We start from the raw sequence: 15,804 nt of genomic DNA on the forward strand, positions 1-15,804 counted from the left end.
AGGCACATTCGCAGGGAGCTGAATTGGAAGTGAAGCGCCTGCAACATGAACCGGAGCCCATATGGGATATTGGCATTGCGATACTTGGGTTAACATGCTGTGCCACCATGCTGGCCCCCGGGATGTAATCTTGGTCCAATTTTTGATGTCTGGGAGGTGGACCTAGTGGGAGATCCTTAGGTCATTGGGGGCATGCCCTTAAAAGGTAGTTCTCTCAAGATAGTTGGTTATAAAAGCTAGAAAGATATCTCTCTCTCATTTTCTCTCTATAACTCTTTCAAATAAAATTTTTGTTTAAAAAAAGTCAAAGTTGGACCCAGTTGTTTTTCTCCTGCTTCTTGGCTCCCCATATGATTGTTCCTCTGCAGATTCTCCACTGTTGCCATCTCTGGCCTCACCAGATGGCTGAACCAATAGAGACCGCTCAACCTTGGATCCTCCTAAACTGTGAGCAAATATAAACTTCATTCCTTCATAAGTAGCTTGTCTTAGGTACTTCACTGTAGTAATGCAAAGCTAGCTGTTACAGTGAGTGAAATGGAAATCCTGCACCTCCCTTGATTTAATGTAAAAGAATCAAAGTCTTATGGAGATTGGAATCATAAAGTGGATTTGCCATTTAAAACCTACTCACCTGCACTGTGAGCATTCAGAAGACATACCTTTCACTTATTTTTTAAATTTATTTTTTCATTTTAACGTATATGTCAAAATTGTGCATATCAAACTTTGCAGGGGGAGCTCTGGCATCTTAAAAACTCAGCGATCACTCAGTTCTATAAGCCAGAATTCACAGTGGGAATTGTGGTAACTAGATTGGGAAACCTAGCTATACTGAGAGTAATTGGATCCTGAAGTGGCCGTGGCAAGTAGTGACACTCAGCTGCCCAAGGCAAGATAGATGTAGTTACTGTAATGGACAGCAGAGACAAATCAGCAATTACTTGGGCTCAGGAACCTGAACTTCCACTTAACAAGCTTGACCTGACCACATCAGCTGCTGAATATTCAGGAACAGACACCAAAACCGAGATCCTGATATGGCATCATTCCCTGGGGTGATCATCCACCTACCTGGTTGCAGGCTTATTGTATTGGAATGCTTCCATCATGAAATGAGAAATGTTTTGTTCTTATTTGGACAGACTACTCACTTTGGATATGAATTTGTTTTCTTTGCATGCAATGCCTCTACCAAAACTACCATCCATGGACTTATAGAATTGCCTTCTCCAGGGGCCAGCATTGTAACACAGCAGATTAAGCTTCTGCTTGTGATGCTAGCATCCCATATCAGAGTGCTGGTTCAAGTCCTAGATGCTCCACTTCCAATCCAGTTCCCTGCTTATGTGCCTGGAAAAGCAGTGTCTGAAGGCCCAAGTACTTGAGCCCCTGCCACCCATATAGGAGTCCTGCATGGAATTTCAGGCTCCTGGCTTTGGCTGGGCCCAGCCCAAGCTGTTGAGACCATTAGGGGAGTGAACCAGTTTCTCTCTGTCTCTCCCTCTCTCTCTGTCACTCTGCATTTCAAATAAATAAATAAATCTTTTGAAACTGAAAAATTCCTGTTACCTAATGACACTGTGACCCTTGTAATGTCCTAGTGCAATGTGTTAGTCACATGTTTGTGGTGATGCTGGTGTAAACAAATCTATTGCACTGCTAGCCATATAAAAGTGCAATACATACAATGCATAATATTTGAGAAAGATAATAAATGCCAGGGCCCGGCGCTGTGGCTCACTTGGCTAATCCTCCGCCTGCAGCGCCGGCACCCCGGGTTCTAGTCCCGGTTGCTCCTCTTCCAGTCCAGCTCTCTGCTGTGGCCCGGGAAGGCAGTGGAGGATGGCCCAAGTGCTTGGGCCTCTGCACCCGCATGGGAGAAAGCGCCTGGCTCCTGGCTTCGGATCTGTGCAGCGCCAGCCGTAGCGACCATTTGGGGAGTAAACCAACGGAAGGAAGACCTTTCTCGCTCTCTCTCTCACTGTCTATAACTCTACCTGTCAAATAAGTAAATAAAAAAAAAAAGATAATAAATGCCTGTTACTGGTTTATACATTTACTATACTTTTAATCACTGTTATAGAGAGTATCCCTACTTATAAAAATAAGTTTGCTATAAAGCAGTATGCTATGTTATGATGGCAGCAGCTTTATACATCTCATGTCTACTGAGCCTTTTAATTGCAGCAAGAGATCACATCAAGTGATTGAGCTATACCATCTAGGTTTGCCTAAGTATACTCTACAGTGTTTACACAATGATAAAATCACCTAATGATACATTTCTCAGGATACATCCTGTCACTGAGCAATGTATATACATTTTTATTTTCTTTCCTCTCTTACTTTCTTATCACCTAACATAAGATATGTTGACTTTATAGTATATAATTATGGCATGTCAAGGAAAAGAGTTAAAATCATTGGAGGAATTTATTTCCTGGTTTTTTTTTTTTTTAAGAGATTATTTACTTGAAAGGCAGAGTGAGAGAGAAAGAGACAGAATTTTCCATTTACTAGTCCACTCCCCAAATTCTCACAGCAACTAGGGCTGGGTCAGGCCAAAGCCAGAAGCCAGGAGCCAGGAACTCCATCTGAGTCTTCCACATGGGTACAGTGACCTAAGTACTTGGGCCATCACCTGCTGCCTCGCAGGATCATTAGCAGGAAGCTAGATTGGAAGAAGTGGGACTGCAACCCAGGCATTCTGATATGGGATGTGGATGTTTTGAGAAAGGGTTTAACCCACTGCACCACAATACCTCCCCCTATCTCCTGTTCTGAAGAAGAGATTAGTGAGTTTTTAGTTGTATGCAGGATGATTATATCAAATTAGGCATAATTATGACCTTGGTATTGTCCTTACTTGGTGATGAAGTATGGTTTAAGGATATATGTATGGGTGTCAAGTTGACAAAGGGTATACTTGTGATAGTTAAATTTACATGTCAACTTGACTGGCTCAAAGGATGCCCAGTTATTTGGCTAAACATTCTTTTTGGATGTGTCTGTGAGGTGTTTTTTTTTTTTTTTAATATGATTAGCATTTGAATCAGTAGACAAAGTAAAGCAAATTGCCCTCCCCACTGTGAGTAAGCATCATGCATTACATTGTGGGCCTGAACAGACTAAAATGGTGGGAGAAGGATGAATTTGCTCTCTGTACCTGGATGTTTGAGGAGGAACATTAATCTTCTCCTGCATTCGGACTGAGAATTACACCATCAGATGCCCTGATACTCTGACTAAGCCTGAACTGCACTATTGGCTTCCCTGAATCTCCAGCTTACACATGGGAGATGATAGAATTCTCAGCCTCCTAATCACATTAGCAATTCCTTATAATGTTTCTGTCTCTAGATAGATGATAGATAGATTGGTTCTGTTATTCTGCAGAATCCTAATATTCATGCATAACATATTTTTCCTATGGGAAAATGAATTCTGAATTCTCAAGGAACTAAAAGTAAGTTTTGGGGTCTAGCGTTGTGGCACAGCAGGTTAAGCCACCACCACATGTCAGCATCCCCTCTGAGCCTGGTTCAAATCCTGGCTGCTTTGATTCTAATCTAGCTCCCTGCTGCAAAGGCAGCAAAATGGCCCAAGTGCTTGTGTCCCTGCCACCCACATGGAGTCCCAGCCTCCTGGTTTCCCGTCTGGCCTCACCCTGGCCATTGTCACCATTTGCAGAGTAAATCAGTGGGTGGAAGATCTGTCTCTGTCTCTCCCTCTCTCTCTGTAACTCTGTCTTCCAAATAAATAAAATATATATTTTAAAAAGGGTTCATTAAGAAATTGAAATAAAAGCATGATGCAAAAAAATGTTTTAGATAATTTTTAAAAAAGCGCCCAGGTTTTGCTAATGAAACTGAGCCTTGGATGCAGGCCCTAGATAACATCAGGTCCTAGCCTCCCAGGCTCCCTCCCTCAGCTTACAGTTTCCTTACCCTGCTCTTACAATTGCAAATCAACCACTTGCTAAAATCAATTCACTGAATTGAGGGAGTGGTGCAGCAGCCTTACAGGGTTCTGAATTGCCATTCTTATAGGCTTTTAATAATAACGAGATAATGACTCATGAGGTCATTCATCTACTCTAGGAGTTGCCTTTCCAGGGACTCCAGGTCTAGAGCAAAAAGTAACTACCACTGGCATGTAGCCCTCAGACTGAAGCCCATTTTGCCGTTATCAAAATTTCCTGAAGAATGCAATACAGGAGCCAATCCAAGGAAGGCCACAGCCTTGCCAACCAACCAGAGACATGAACACATGCTGGGTGTTCTGTACCAGGAAAAAAATCTATTCTGAAAAAATGTTGGGCGCTCCAACCCCGGGCAGCCCAGGGGTGGGCGCGCAGCTGCAGCCCCAACCTCGGCGTTGCCCAGCTCCGCGGCGGGCACAAGGCGAGGCCCGGCCATGGCGGCCACCAGCACCACGGGCTCCACCCTGCTGCAGCCGCTCAGCAACGCCGTGCAGCTGCCCATCGACCAGGTCTGAACTGTGATGAATCCCGCTCTCTAGATGAGGAAATAAGTGAAATTCTCAGCGCGTAGCCTCTTAAAGACGGTGGCTTTCAGGAGGTGGCAGTAAGGAGTGCAGAGATGTGTTTAGGTCACCCTACATATGCTGCAGGCTTAGGACACGAATGTCTCTCCTGCGTGCTTTTACAGCGACGCGAGCAGAGCATCGCTCGACGTGAGCAGAACATGCTTACGCGGGCTGTTGTGAAGATCCCTCCGCATCAGGGAGGCGCCCACGCCTCGGCACCCTGAGGCTGAATTTTGGGCTCTGTCAACTTTGTAGTGTGCCAACTCTTTGCGTTGCTGGCAGCCATCTGGTTTCGAACTTACCTACATTCAAGCAGAACCAGTGGGAAAAAACTCAAAGAGGAAAGAATACACATGAGAACATTCCGCTCTCTCTTGATCCAAAAAAAAATTGACGAAAGTGAAAATAATTTGGGCCAGAACAGTTTTTCCACCACAAACAATATTTGTAGTCAGAATCAAGGAACAACCTCTAGACATTCATTGCTGAAGCAGTGACCGGGAGCCCTCCGTCAACCATTTGGGGACAGACGCCTGTCCTTTCGGAGAAAGCACCTTTCGGAGGAGAAAGTGACTGGGGGGAATGGGACTGTTGCAGAGAGGGAATTTACGGGTGAGCCAGATGGGGCAGCAGAGTGAAACAGCCCCTTCCACGCCATGTCCCTGCGGCCACACCTTATCTAAAGTCTTTTCCTGTTTCACTGGGGCACTGCCACGCACAGCCCCCCATGCCACTGACTGAATGCATGTTGTGTACCCCGAGGTGCTGAAGAGGTGGACGGATAATCATGTCGGTCTGGGTGATTGGGAAAAATTAAGTTTTCCAAATGAATGTCTTGCCTTAAACCCTCTCTTTCCTGTAATCTTGTTCCTACACGGTATTTTCAAATGTAAAATTGTGAGAACACTATTTCAATATTTGCTATAAAGGAATTTGAAACAAGATATTTGAGATTACTGGTACTTGAAAACATGCAATAAACATCAGCATTTGAGGAGGGGTTTTCTTAAGCTAGCCCAGTGAGCACAACAGCCAGTGAGAGAGTCAGTGGGATGCAGAATCCCAGGGCCTGCTCTGCTGGGTGGTTCATCACCTGTGTCAGTCAGAGCACCCTCCCAGCAGGAATTTTTTGAAGTTAATTAAGGTTGGTCGTGTGATATTTTAAACTTCTTTTCCTGGAAAACTAGAGATGACTAAGGCAGGCAGAAATGAAGAAAGCACAGGTAGTCCAGAACTTCTAGCACAGGACAGGGAGTTCTGGGTGTTATGTGGGACCTGTTAGCTTCACAACTTGGTAATGCTTTGGACTTCTGAATGCAATTTATCGATTGTAAACTATATAGAATTAGAGATTTTGGGAGTGATAGTGGTAGATTGTTTTGGGGATTTTGAAAGAAATCTCCAGGTATGTTTACTATCTGATCAGTTTCTTACTCTTGACACTAATTCATGTTTGGGAAGGTTTTAGGAAAATACAAATTTAGTCATTGAATCTGAACTCTTTTTTTGAGAATATTATAAATTTGTTTCTGAACTTTTCTCACATTAAAATGTTGCTGTTAACTCGTTAAAAAAAGAAAAAATACTATACACATCTTATTATGAGTATAAAGCCTTAAACCAAAGGGATTTTATATACAAATACATACATATTATATATTTATATATAATTCTATATATATTCCATTATATATATACATATATATATAAAGACACACCGCTAGCTTTGGGTTAGCCCTGCCCTAGCTGTTGTGGGCATTTGAGGAGTAAATGACAGATGGAGATCTCTATGTCTGTCTCTCTTTTGCCTTTCAAATAAAATAAAATAAGTAAATAAATAAATAAAAGTGTGTAGACCGCCTTTAGTGCCGGCATCCCATATGGGCGCCAGTTCAAGACCTGGCTGCTCCACTTCCAATCCAGCTCTCTGCTATGGCCTGGGAAAGCAGTAGAGGATGGCCTGAGTCCTTGGGCCCCTGCACCCACGTGGGAGACCCAGAGGAGTCTCTTGGCTTCTGGCTTCGGATTGGTGCAGCACCAGCCGTTGTGGCCATCTGGGGAGTGAACCAGTGGATGGAAGACCTCTCTCTCTCTCTCTCTCTCTGTCTGTGTAACTCTGACTTTCAAGTAAAATAAATAAATCTTTTTTAAAAAAAAGTGTGTAGAAAAACAGAATCAAAATATAAGCTTATTTTTATACAAAGAATTGGAATTCATTCACTTTTTTCATTATATACATTTTCACAAATTATGCAGAAATTCTATTTTTGCATCAAAATAAGTTTATTTTTTAATTATAATTTCCACTAACTTTTTGAAATTCCCTTGTATTTTCTTTCATAGAGAGGTGCCAAAAAAAGAGAAATGGTTTGGTAAATTTAGAGACCTCTTAGAGTAGTCAGGAGTTGAGCTGAGTCTAAAAGAAGAGGGATAAAGGACTTTTCAGGCTCCAACCCCTTCTGTTGCACAAAGGAAGCGGCTTGTTTTCAATCTAGTTTTGCCATTCGCTGATTCACCGACTTTAGGCCAAAATCCTTCCCATCTGTGACCTCAGTTTTCCCACATTTTCAATTAGCTGCCTGAAACAGACCATGATCTATAGGAATACTGGGCTTATTCAAGAGAAAAAAAATAGGTTCACTTCCAAAAGTTGTCAGAATTTTTGGGAAATTAGTTAACCTATCTGGGTCTTAACTTTCATCATCTACTAAACAGGGAAACTCAGTTCTTAGGGTACCTTATGTTGTGGTAACTTAGATAACAAAAGTAAATGGCAACTTTGTCTTATTGTAAGGCAAAGTTGAATTGCGTGAGAGATCTGGAAAGAAGAAAGGGGCCCGAGCAAAGGTAAAAGAAATTTGGAATGGAAAAAGAAAAAAGAAATCTAGGGACAGAAAAGGAGGAACAAGGGCATTTCAGAGGAGATAACAAGGGCTGCGAAAGGAAACGTCAGTAAAATTGAGGGCGGGGCCACAGGGCAGCTGGGTTCACGTTGCCAGCCGAGCCATTTTGGTAGTGCACAGGGGCTGGGTGCGGGGCTTATTTGCCTGTGGTGGCCACCCCAGGCTTTCTTTGGCCTGTGCCCGAGAGCTGGTGTGAGGCTTGAGATGGTGGCATTTACAGAGGGTACCTGCTTATCAGAGGTGGCAAGGCAGCCAAAGGATGAATCTACTAATGAAAATCCAGAAATTTGCTAGTTTTTGTGTTATGGTGAGTGCTGAGCCTGACATCGGCTAAATAGGCGGCCGGGTGAGGCTACATGCTTTGGGAATCCAGTGGCTTAAGGGGAAGGGGAGAGGGAGGAACAGACCTGTATTGCATTTTTTTCTCTCTCTAATCTCTTGGAAATATTGGATAAAATATTCCTTATATTCCTTACAAACTTAGCTTCGCTGATAAGGCAAGCGTGTTGCAGAAGCCAGCTCCTAGAAGCGATTCTGGGTCGTTCTCTGTGTTTTCCTTGCCTAAATGGGTTTTAATCGACATTGTGCTGCTCCATAATGAAATAGTCCATCTCCCCAGAGCACTCTCAGGAACAGCCTAACCTCTTGGGCCTACTGTTCCATATTTCCTTCTTTGTGCCTTTTGCATCCAACCTTTGTAGTTCTGATCAACCAGCCTGCTGGTAATGTACTCAATATGGTCTAGATTAATTTTTTTTCCTGTGCCCTCCATATATACTGCAAATGAGGACACTTGTTCTTGAAGCATCTCAGATTTATATGTGCATGTGTGTGTAAAGAAATCTTTGGGGGACTTGCCACATTTTGTGGATTGCTAGGTTGGTTATGCCATGAATAAGGAGAAAAGATCTAAATTTCCACATGTTCAAATCTCTTGGTAAAAGTAATGTTAAGCATAACATATTTACTTTGTGGGGAAGACAGTAAAGAACGAAATCTAAGCTGTTGTTAAATGCTTATCAGTTTAAAAGAAATTTAAGTTAAGTGCCCATATTTCACTATGAATTGTTGAAACCTTTTGGAAAACTAATCAGGTAGTATTTAGATAAATAAAAATTACAGATATCATTTGACCATATACTGAAACTGATTTTTAAGAAAACATCTTACAAAAGTGAAAGTACCAGTATTTAAAGACATGTCAATAAGCTTGCTTGTATAGTTTTGCTCTTGTGACAAGTAACTGGAAACAACCTGTGTATCCAGGTTGCTGTATTTATCAATAGGAAAATGTTTAAATAAATTGTGGTGTATTAATATGGAACATTTTGACTCTTTTGACCTAGAAGATATTATGATGGATTTATGAAAGAAGTAAGTTGGTGATGTGAGGATGATGGAGGAATCTAAGATTGTTTTTGTGGGGGTGGGGAGGCTTTCTATGTATATTATGAAATACTTAAGACATATACAAACATAATATATAATACAATAAACCTTTGTTCTCACCACCCAGTATAAAAAACAAAACATTATCATTAGAGTTGAATGCTCTATACTTATCTTTTTTTTTAAAGATTTATTTATTATTTGAAAGTCAGAGTTACACAGAGGAGAGGCAGAGAGAGAGAGAGAGAGGTCTTCCCTCTGTTGGCCACAATGGCCAGAGCTGTGTCTATCTGAAGCCAGGAGCTTCCTTCAGGTCTCCCGCCTGGGTGCAGGGGCCCAAGAACTTGGGCCATCCTCTGCTGCTTTCCCAGGCCATAGCAGAGAGCTGGATTGGAAGTGGAGAAGCCGGGAATCAAACCAGTGTCCGTATAGGATGCCGGCACTGCATGTGCCGGCTTTACCCTCTACGCCACCGTGCCGGCCCCTCTATACTTATATTTGATTGCATCTCCCCTGTCACCCCCAGAGGTAACCATTATTTTAAACTTAGTGATTATTTTCCCCAAGCATTTATTAAACTTTTGTGACATATAAGCTTCTAGCATGGACTATTTTTTGTAAATATTGATGATAAAATTTGAAAACAAAAGTTGCTGAAAAAGAAGAAAATTTAAGTGGCTGTTTGTTATCTGGATTACTATAATAGGGGCCAATAGAATTTGCTTCTTAATTGAGAAGAGAATCTAGAAAGCAGAGTAGTCAGAGAAATAAATTATATGCCATTGGAAAAGGAGGTAGGCAGCTGGTGGTGGAAACAATCTCAGGCAAACAATGAATGTTTCATAAGCAAGATGCTTAAAGTTGAGGGGAAAAAACTAAAAAAAAAAAAAAACTCAATTTCCAGAGGAGTTGAACCTGCACTTATAACTAGACAAAACCCATGAACTTTAGTTGCCTTGGAGGCATCTGAAGGAAATGAAATTTTTCATAGATGTATCAGTCATTTCTGGTATCACATTAGTGGGATTATATTAAGCTGAAACATGCAAAGCAATTTAGCAATTACTTAGGTACAGGGCCTGGACTTTGTTAGTAGGATAACCCTATAGGTTGCGGCCTGGAACATTTTTGATTTTGAACTTTAAGCCCTTAGAAGGCAGAATACTTGATGAAATCTATATAAAGCCAAACATTTTACTGTTTTGCTGTTTGAAATTTCATTGACTACTTCTATGTTAATTTTGAATATTTCTTAATGAGAGTGGTATTTGATCCCATTTTATTTTTGCTAGCTTTTTAAAGTGATTGGTTCATTTGCAAGAACTGTGTTTGATTATTCATAGTATTCAAGGGTGCAGATTGTTAAGAGAATGTGTTATAGAGAAACATAACAAACTAGAATTTGTCATTAAAGATAGCTATTTGTGCAATGTGAGTTATATCACATTAAATAGACTATAACAATTTAAGAGTATAATAATTTGTACAGTAGCAGCATTCCTCATAATTTATTTGGAAATACTCCTGTTTTCCCATTGACTCCCTTTGTAAAATTAAGAGGTATAGTTCCGGTTCTTCCATTAAAATATTCTGGAACATAACTGTGAATAATATTTAAAAGCAAACTAGGGGTTGGCCTAGTGCAATGGTTAAGCCAGTGCTTGGGATCCCACATCCTATATTGGAGTGCTTATGTTCAACTCCCAGCTTCCTGCTAATGCCCTAGGAGGCAGCAGGTGATGGCTCAAGTACATGGGTCCCTGCCACCCACATTGGAGACCTGGGTGGTGTTTGTGACTCCTGTGCTTGGCTTGGCCCAGCCCCAGCCCCAGCTCCAGCTGTTGAGGGCATTTGGGGAGTGAACCAGCTAGGAGGTCTCTCTCTCTCTCTCTCTCTCCCCCTTTTAAACAAATGAAAATAAATTTAGGGGCCGGCATTGTGGCACAGCGGGTTAAAGCCCTGGCCTGAAATGCCGGCATCCTATATGGGCACCGTTTCTAGTCCTGGCTGCTCCTCTTCCAATCCAGCTCTGTGTTATGGCCTGGGAAAGCAGCAAAAGATGGCCCAAGTCCTTGGGCCCCTGCACCCACGTGGAAGACCTGGAAGAAGCTCTTGGCTCCTGGCTTCGGATCAGTGCAGCTCGGGTTGTCACGGCCATCTGGGGAGGGAACCAGTGGATGGAAGACCTCTCTCTGTGTCTCTACCTCTCTTTGTAACTCTGTCTCTCAAATAAATAAAAATAATACATCTTAAAAAATTTTTAAAAAGTTTTTAGATAAAATAACTGTCAACATAATTTTTTAAAAAGATTTATTTATTTATTTGAAAGAGTTACACAGAGAGAGGAGAGGCAGAGAGAGAGGGAGAGGTCTTCCATTTGCTACTTCACTCCCCAGTTGGCCGCAACAGCCAGAGATATCTGAAGCCAGGAGCTTCTTCCAGGTCTCCCACATGGGTGCAGAGGCCCAAGGACTTGGGCCATCTTCTACTGCTTTCCCAGGCCATAGCAGAGAACTGGATTGGAAGTAGAGCAGCTGGAATTTAAACCAGTACCCATATGGGATACTGGCACTGCAGGCGGCAGCTTTACCCACTACACCACAGTGCCAGCCCCTACATAAATTTTTAAAAATAATTCATAACACTTAAATTTGTTTCTATGTTTGACATTAGCTTAAAAGAACAAAGAACAATGGTAATTAGTTATTATACCTGAATGCACCAGACTAAAAAGAAACTTAGCTTTCATTGATATCTCCCTTTTTATTTTGCAGCAGGATAAACGCAGCCCTTCTTGGGTATCCAGATACTGTTTTCTGGTGCCATTTTGAAGTTGTACCTTTTTAGCAGTGAAGTGAGTGCTGTGGGATGATTGGGGCTTACAGAACCAGAACATAGTGGTCATTCAGATGGTACAAATAGGAATTCTTATATTTAACTTTAAAAGTGCAGTCCGTAAAAGAACTGATGAATTAAACTTCATCAAAATTAAAAACTCTATCTCTGCCAAAGACTCTGTTAAGAGAATGAAGAAACTGTAGAGTAGAATTTATTTGTAAACTATGTATCTTGCTAATTAGTACTATTTTGAATGCATAAAAAACTCTAGAAACTCAATAATGGGACAGAAATGGGGATTTGGCAAAAAACTTAAAGAGCTAATTCATGGAAGAAGGCATGCAAATGGCAAATACAAAAATAAAAAGATCAACATCATTAGCCATTTTGGAAATGCAAATTAGAAGGAAGTATCACTGTACAGCTATCAGAATAATAAAATAAAATATATACAATTATATAATAAAATAACATCAAGTATTGGCTAGGGTGCTGAGACTTTGGATTACTCAAACATTGTTGATGGAAGTATAAAATAGTATAGCCACTCTAGAAAATAGTTTTGGCATTTTCTTACATGCAACTGCCATACAACCAAGCATTTTCACTCTTGGGTGCTCATCACAGAGATACAAAAACTGAAGTCTACATAAAAATTTGTATATGAATATTCATGGCATGTTTATTCATAATAGGGCCAATATAGAAATGCCCAGATGTCCTTTAATGGATAAATGGCTAAGTAAAAAGTGCCACATTTATAACGAGATGCTACTTAGAAATAAAAAAGAACAAAGCTGATAACCCAGCAACCTGGATAAATCCCCAGAGAATTTTGCTGAATAAACACAGACAATGTCAAAAGGTTACATACTATATGATGCCATTTATATAATAGTACAATGACAAAGTTATAGAAACTGAGAATAGAGTAGTGGTTACTAAATTCCAGGGATGGAATAGCATGCAAGAGGGCAGTAGATGTTGTTACAAAAGAACTACATGAGATCTCTTTGTTTTGATATTCAAGAAGTAGGTGTACTTGGAAAATTTCAAATTTAAAACTCAAAGTCATACATGCATATAGTAGAGTTATATAGTTTTTTAAAAAAGTGATCTGAATTCCAATCTGCAACTTTTCATTCTCAAAGGCAACCAAACCACTTGAACTTTCAATTGATTCTTTTCTTATTCACCTCCATATACCTAAATAATATGGTAGAACAGATTTTTTTTTCCCAAAGAAACCTTTTATTTAATGAGTACAAATTTCATGAGTACAACTTTAGGAATATAGTGATTCTTCCCACCCTGTACTCCCACCCCCCCTCCCATTCCGAGGCCCATTCACCATTAAGATTCATTTTCAATTAACTTTATACACAGAACACCAACTGTACACCAAGTAAAGATTTCAACAATCTGCATATATACACACAAAATATAAAAAATTATTTGAGAACAAGTTTTACAGTTAATTCTCATAGTACAATCCATTAAGGACAGAGGTCCTGCATGGGGAGTAAGTGTACAGTGACTCCTAATGTTAATTTAGCAATTAACATTGTTATGAGGCCAGCACTGTGGCGCAGCAGGTTAAAGCCCCAGCCTGCAACGCTGGCATCCCATATGGGTGCTGGTTCGAGTCCCGGCTGCTCCATTTATGATCCAGCTCTCCGCTATGGCCTGGGAAAGCAGTAGAAGATGGCCCAAGTCCTTGGGCTCCTGCACCCACATGGGAGATCCGGAAAAAGCTCCTGGCTTCGGATCAGCTCAGCTCTGGTCGTTGTGGTCATTTGGGGAGTGAACCAGTGGAATGGAAGACCTCTTTCTCTCTGGCTCGACTTCTCTCTATAACTCTGTCTTTCAAATAAATAAAATATTTCTTTAAAAAAAATTAACACTCTGATGTATGACATCAGTGATCACCCAAGGCACTTGTCATGAGTTGCCAAGTCCATGGAAGCCTTTAGAGTGTACAATCTCTGTCAGTATTTAGACAGGGCCCTAAGCAAAGTGGAAGTTCTCTCCTCCCTTCAAGAAAAGTACATCCTGGTGAAATAGATTTTAAAATTTTTCTACATTTTAAGCCGGCGCCGTGGCTCAATAGGCTAATCCTCCACCTTGCGGCGCCGGCACACCGGGTTCTAGTCCCGGTCGGGGCGCCGGATTCTGTCCCGGTTGCCCCTCTTCCAGGCCAGCTCTCTGCTATGGCCAGGGAGTGCAGTGGAGGATGGCCCAGGTGCTTGGGCCCTGCACCCCATGGGAGACCAGGAAAAAGCACCTGGCTCCTGGCTCCTGCCATCGGATCAGCGCGCTGCGCCGGCTGCAGCGGCGGCCATGGGAGGGTGAACCAACGGCAAGGGAAGACCTGTCTCTCTCTCTCTCACTGTCCACTCTGCCTATCAAAAAAAAAAAAAAAAATTTTCTACATTTTAGCCATTTTCTATTGACTGCCCAGTCTGAAAAACTAAGATGTGACCTTTTTTTATATACATGCCTTCCTACCTCCACCCTGAATTCAGCTTTATTATATGCACATATTCACTGCTGATCCTTTCCATTGTGTTCATATGTTGACATCATGATTTTGGCTTGCTCACTCTGTAGTGTTTTTTAAAAATTTTTATTTAGGTTTGTTGAAGAATAAATTATGTAAAATTCACCCTCCTTAATATGAGTTTTCATAAAGGCATTCTATTGTGTAGCTGTGATTACAATCAAAGTATAAAATTTTATATAACCTTGAAAAAAAAATCTGTCATGTTCCCTTGTAAGTCAATATTTTTCCCCATCCTCTAATAACTCCAGCAGTGTTTGTTGAGAAGCCCGAGCTTCCTTCCGTGAATTATCTTTGTGCTGATGGCCAACATTTATTGCCTGTATATGTATGGATCTACTTCTAGACACTCTATTCCATTCTATTGCTATGTCTCTTTCAGATTGTCAATACTGTATAATAAGGGAGGAAAGGAATAGTGTGAGTGTTGCAACTTTATTCTTTTTCAAAACTTTTGGCTATTCCAGTTCCTTTCTATATACAAGGGTAAAAAACTATGCATGGATTTAAAACATTTTCACACCAACATAAATTGACCTTTTTATTCCAGTTTTCCACAGACTTTTTGAAGTGCCCTTGTATATTTTAAATAGACTTTCTTCTTTTAGAGAAGTTTTAGGTTCACAGAAAAATTGAGCTGAAAGTACATATAGTGCTTTCATGCTCTGTTCTCTGTCACCTGCACAACCTCCCATGCTACCAAAATGCTTTGCCAGATTAGTATGTTTATTATAATCAATGGACCTACATCCACATCCTCCAAAGCCCATAGTTTACATTAGGGTTCACTCTTGGTGGTATATATTCTGTGGATCTTGACAAAAGTGCAATGACATATCTACCATTATGATATCATGTAGGCTAGTTTCACTGCCCTAAAAATCCTTGGTGCTTTGCTCGTTTCTCACCCCCCCCTACCCCACATCTTTCTCTTTTAAATATTTATTAATTTATTTGAAAGGCAGACTTACACAGAGAGAGGAGAGGCAGAGAGAAAGAGAGAGAGGTCTTCCATACGCTGGTTCACTCCCCAAATGGCTGCTGAAGCCAGGAGCCTGGAGCACCATTCCAGTCTCCCATGTGTGTGGAAGGGGCCCAGGCACTTGGGCCAGCTTCCACTGCTTTCCCAGGTGCATTAGCAGGGAGTTGGATTCGAAGTGAAGCACCTGGGACTCCAACTGATTCTCATATGGGATGCCTATGTCACAATTGGCGGCTTAAGCTTCTGTGTCACAACACCAGTGGGTCCGTCATTCGTCCCTCTCTTGCCTATTACTAGCCTCTGATAATTACTAATATTATCTCTGTAGTCCATACAGTCAGACAGTTGGAATCATACAGTGTGTAGGCTTTTAAGGTTGGCTTCTTTTATTAAGTAATATGCTTTAAAGGTTCCTCTGTGTATTTTAGAAATTTAGTTTTATTTTTATTTGAGAGATTTCCTATTCACTGGTTCACTTCCCAAAGAGAAGGTGAGAGAGACATGGACAGGCAGATCTCTCATTCACTGGCTCAGGACCCAAGTTGCTGAAATGGCTGAGACTGAGGTAGCCCAAAGCTGAG

General features: G+C 41.2%; 1 long non-coding RNA gene across 2 annotated transcripts in view; it reads left to right on the top strand.

Moving 5' to 3' along the window:
* The window catches only part of LOC149119644 (uncharacterized), an 89,745-nt gene that overhangs the window by 14,677 nt on the left and 59,264 nt on the right, over positions 1 to 15,804 (top strand). For both annotated transcript variants that reach the window (XR_016227860.1, XR_016227859.1), the window contains exon 2: positions 369 to 447. This is a non-coding gene — a long non-coding RNA (uncharacterized LOC149119644). The remainder of the gene's footprint in view (positions 1 to 368; positions 448 to 15,804) is intronic.

The sequence above is a fragment of the Oryctolagus cuniculus genome, chromosome X (assembly GCF_051225735.1).
Source record: "Oryctolagus cuniculus isolate XC-2025 breed Fujian yellow rabbit chromosome X, ASM5122573v1, whole genome shotgun sequence".
NCBI classification, from domain to species: Eukaryota; Metazoa; Chordata; class Mammalia; order Lagomorpha; family Leporidae; genus Oryctolagus; species Oryctolagus cuniculus.